The sequence below is a fragment of the Eriocheir sinensis genome, chromosome 34 (genome assembly GCF_024679095.1).
Source record: "Eriocheir sinensis breed Jianghai 21 chromosome 34, ASM2467909v1, whole genome shotgun sequence".
NCBI classification, from domain to species: Eukaryota; Metazoa; Arthropoda; class Malacostraca; order Decapoda; family Varunidae; genus Eriocheir; species Eriocheir sinensis.
This window is the reverse complement of record NC_066542.1, coordinates 7019663-7024662: the sequence shown is the minus strand read 5'-3', so window position 1 is coordinate 7024662 and position 5000 is coordinate 7019663. Positions and strand designations below refer to the sequence as shown.

General features: G+C 39.5%; 1 protein-coding gene across 1 annotated transcript in view; it reads right to left on the bottom strand.

The window, feature by feature from the left end:
• LOC127006991 (glutamate-gated chloride channel-like) overlaps nucleotides 1–5000 on the bottom strand; it is a 91371-nt gene that overhangs the window by 39784 nt on the left and 46587 nt on the right. The gene's annotated exons all lie outside the window — the stretch shown is intronic.

Genomic DNA, 5000 nt, shown 5'->3' with positions numbered 1-5000 from the left:
AATAAATATATATATATATATATATATATATATATATATATATATATATATATATATATATATATATATAGATAGATAGATAGATAGATAGATAGATAGATAGATAGATAGATAGATAGATAGATAGATAGATAGATAGATAGAGAGAGAGAGAGAGAGAGAGAGAGAGAGAGAGAGAGAGAGAGAGAGAGAGAGAGAGAGAGAGAGATATATATTAAAAAGTTCTCAGTCATTAAGAACAATCCCTCTCCCGCTCTCTCTCTCTCTCTCTCTCTCTCTCCCACGCATCCTCCGTCTCCATGGTTATAGCGGTAAAGGTATCTCTCTCTCTCTCTCTCAGACGTTTATCTTTCTATATATATCGTCGCCCATTCATCTCTCTCACTCTCTCTCTCTGATCTGGTATTTCTTCATTCAACCTATTCTTGTATTCATTCATCAGTTCTATTCAATCGTCTATTCACACGTCCGTTGAGTAAGCCATTAGGACCTTCATTAGTAAGACGACTAATTATTTCGTCTATATATATGTTAACCTGTTTTGCTATTTCTCTCTCTTACGAACTCTAACTCTTTCTCTGTCTGTCTTTGTCTATCTAAAGCTCAGTCAATCAATCTATCTGTCTATATCTATCAACCCCTCTTTCATCTATATATCTAACAGTCATTGAGTTCATAAATCCATCAATCTATTTTAATTCCTAACAAGACCAAAGAACAAAGGTGAACAAAAATATAAAACAGATTAATAATAGACTTTTTCAGAGGATAACATGAACGAATGAACGAAAGCGAAATAAGAAGATGGGAACAAAAAAGAGTGGATAGAAGGGGACGGATAAACAACAGTCAAAAGGAAAATAAAGAAGGAGAAGAGGAAAGGGAGATAAGGGAAAGAAGAAAAGATTAAAAGGAGAAAGAAAAAGAGGGAGAAATACGAGAAGAAAGGTAGATAGAAGGATATTAATGAAAAGAGTGGATAGAAGGAGACGGATAAACAACAGTCAAAAGGAAAATAAAGAAAAGGAGAAGAGGAAAGGGAGATAAGGGAAAGAAGAAGAGATTAAAAGGAGAAAGAAAAAGATGGAGAAATAGGAGAAAAAAGGTAGATAGAAGGATATTAATGAAAAGAGTGGATAGAAGAGGGCGGATAAACAACAGTCAAAAGGAAAATAAAGAAAAGGAGAAGAGGAAAGGGAGATAAGGGAAAGAAGAAAAGATTAAAAGGAGAAAGATAAAGAGGGAGAAATAGGAGAAGAAAGGTAGATAGAAGGATATTAATGAAAAGAGTGGATAGAAGAGGACGGATAAACAAGGCGAATAGGAAAATAAGAAAGAGAGGAAGAAAGGGAAGAAGGAAAGAAGAGATTAAAAGATGAAAAAAGAGAAAGGGAAAAAAATATAGATAGAAAGAGATGGCAATGAAAAGAGTGAATGGAAGAAGAAATAAAATAAAGAGAGGAAGAAAAGGAGAAGGAAAAAAATACCAGAAGAAGAAAAAACGAGAAAGAGAGAAAGAGAAGAAAGGTAGATAGGAAAGAAAATTGATGGAGAAGGAAGAGAGAGAGAAAGAGATGGAGAAAAAGGAGAAGAGAGAGAAAAAAATATTGCCAGAGTTTTCTTTTTGGTGAATGGAGAAAAAGAGGAGAGAAAACCGAAAACGAGGAGGAGGAGGAGGAGGAGGAGGAGGAGCTCAAAAGAGAAATCATGATGAAAGTGAAGGAGCGGAAAGACCAACTAGATGGAGGGAAGGAGGGAAGGAGGAGGGAGGGAGGGAGGGAAGGAAAGGGAAGGGAAGGGAAGGGACGAAGGAGAAAGAAGGGATGCTGGAAGGGAAGGAAGGAGATGGGGAAGGAGGAGAGGAAGGAAGAAAGGAAGGAGGAACGGAGGAAGGGAGGTAAGGAAGGAGGAAGGAGAGAAGAAAGGATGAAAGGAAGGAGAAAGGAAGGAAGGAATGAAGGAAAAAAGGAAGGAAGGAATGAAGGAAGAAAGGAAGGAAGGAAGGAAAGAAGGAAGGAAGGAAGGAAGAAAGGAAGGAAAGAAGGAAGGAAGGAGAGAATAAGGGATGAAAGGAAGGAAGGAGAGAAGAAAGGATGGAAGGAAGAAAGGAAGGAAGGAAGGCAGAAAGGAAGGAAGGAAGGAAGGCAGAAAGGAAGGAAAGAAGGAAGGAAGGCGGCAGAAAGGAAGGAAAGAAGGAAGGAAGGAAGGAAGGGAGAGGAGAGCAAGACGTAAGGAGAGCGAGAGAAGGAAGGAGGGAAGGAGGGAAGGAAGGAGGGAGGGAGGAGAGGGAAGGGGCTGAAAGGAATTTGGAGAATGAGAAGAGGAATGAGATGGGTATGCAAGGACCAGGTAGATAGATAGATAGATAGATAGATAGATAGACAGACAGACAGAGAGAGAAAGAAGGAATAAGGAAAACAATAAGGGCAGAAAAAGATAGATTAGAAAAGTAGGAAAGAAAAGGAAAGGAAAACAAATAAATAGATAAATACTGATAGATAGATATATAGATAGATAGATAGATAGATAGAGAAGAATACCATAGAAAGACAGACGAAGTAGATAAAGATAGATAAAAATAAAAGTAGAAAAAAAGGTTATTATGAGGGAGGAAAAGAAGATGCAATGAAGGAGAGAGAGAGAGAGAGAGAGAGAGAGAGAGAGAGAGAGAGAGAGAGAGAGAGAGAGAGAGAGAGAGAGAGAGAGAGAGAGAGAGAGAGAGAGAGAGAGAGAGAGAGAGAGAGAGAAAAAATTAAGCACAAGAGGCAGAGAAAGCAGCTGCAATACCCCACTTTGAAACCTAGCGCGAAATGGCATTATAGAGAGTACCCGATTCGCAGGTGAACTCGAAGGCTATGTGAGTACGTGGCCATTGGAGTGCGTAGGGTATGCAGAAGTGATATTGCCTGAGCTGAATAAGACACGGGAATTGCTTAAGGGATAGAGTATACGAGTGTGGGGGGCTGAGGAGGGGGAGCAAGGGAGGAAGGAAGGAAAGGAGTTGGAAAGGAAAGGAGAGGAGGAAAATGGAGAGAAGGAAGGAGGAAATAAAGGAGGAAATGAAGTGGAGACAATGTTGCCACTTCCTTGTGCGAAAAAAAAAACATCTCCCCAATAAAAAAAATACCAGAAAATGAGTAGAAAAGTGAACGAGGAAATGAACGTAGCTTGTATATGAGGTGTCAAGGCCAGTGATCGATCGACAATGTTGGTACTCACTTAAAAGAATAAAAAAAAAAACAAAAAAAAACCGGGATCTCGCCAATAAGAAAAACTACAAAAAATGAGAAGAAAAAATGATGAAAAAAATGAACGGAAACTTGAATATAAGGTTTTAAGATTTTATTGTCGCTAGAAATTCCTCTATTTTTTTTAGTACCTTCTTAATTGCTTCTCAAGGGTAGACGGGAGGGAGGAAGGGGGAGAAACGGGGTAGAGAAGAAATGGAGGTAGAGGGAAGAAGAGAGGAAAGAAGAGAAGGAAGAGAGAGAAAGGAACAAGTATGGAGGGAGGTGGAGTAGATAGGAGGGATACGATAGCGATGGGAAAGAAGGAGAGAAGAAAAAGAGGAGAGGAAGGAGAGGAAGGAGGAAGGGAAGGAAGGAAGGAAGAAGAGGGAGAGAAGGAGGGAAAGAGAAAGGGAATAGGAGAAGAGGGAGAAAAGGAAGGAGGAAGAGGAAAAAAGAAAGAAAAGAAGTTAGGAAGAAAGGAAGGAAAGAATATAGAGAAGGAAAAATAACTGAGTAAAAGATGAAGGAAAGAAGGAAGGAGGGAAGAATGGGGAGGAGTATGAAGAGGGCGAAGGAGGTAGGGAGAGAAAGAAGACAGATGGAGATAGAAGGAGGGGAGATGAAGGATGGGATAGGGAAGGAAAGGAAGGTAGGAAAAAGGAAGGATACAATGACGGAGGGAAAGAAAGAAGAAAAGGAAGGAGGGAAGGAAAGAAGGAAGGAAGGAGAGATAGAGAAAGACAGATGAAGAAGAGAGAGAGAGAGAGAGAGAGAGAGAGAGAGAGAGAGAGAGAGAGAGAGAGAGAGAGAGAGAGAGAGAGAGAGAGAGAGAGAGAGAGAGAGAGAGAGAGAGAGAGAGAGAGAGAGAGAGAGAGAGAGAGCTCATTAAATTTCATCTGCAAACTAGCTTAAAAATTAATAATTAAAAAGCTTGTTTTCGCAATACTCTTGAATCCTCTTAACGTTATTTTTGGAACTCAAAGAAGAAGATGATTAAAATATGCTAATGCTGATGATGATGATGCTGATGATGATGATGATAACAACAAAAACAACATTATCACTAATACTACTACTACTACTACGACTATCACTATTACTATTACTACTACTACTACTACTACTACTACTACTACTGCTACTACTACCATTACTACTACGATAACGACTACTACTACTATTACTACTACTACTACTACGAATTATTACATGAAAAAAAAAAAGAGGTACACTGGAATGAAAATAAAGAAGAAAAAGAAAGAAAATAAAAGAAAATGAGAGGAAAAGAAATTAATAAAAAGAAAGAAAGAAAATATTAAAGAAAAAAGAGAGACAACAGGGAAGAAAAGGGAAGACAAAGATAAAGATAGATAGATAGAGACAGACACAGAGAGAGAGAGAGAGAGAGAGAGAGAGAGAGAGAGAGAGAGAGAGAGAGAGAGAGAGAGAGAGAGAGAGAGAGAGAGAGAGAGAGAGAGAGAGAGAGAGAGAGAGAGAGAGAGAGAGAGAGAGAGAGAGAGAGAGAGAGAGAGAGAGAGAGAGAGAGAGAGAGAGAGAGAGAGAGAGAGAGAGAGAGAGAGAGAGAGCAGGTGCCATTGTCTGTGTGTACTGTAGTGTTAAAAGTGAAAGAGAAAGTGTTTGCTCTACATCAAGAGACGACAGGTGATGAGGGAACATCTGTGCTTACCTGGAGGAGAGTGGAGGGGGTAGGAGGGGGAGGGGGAGGAGGGATGGGGATGGAGAAGGAAGAGGAGATAAAATAAAAGAAGA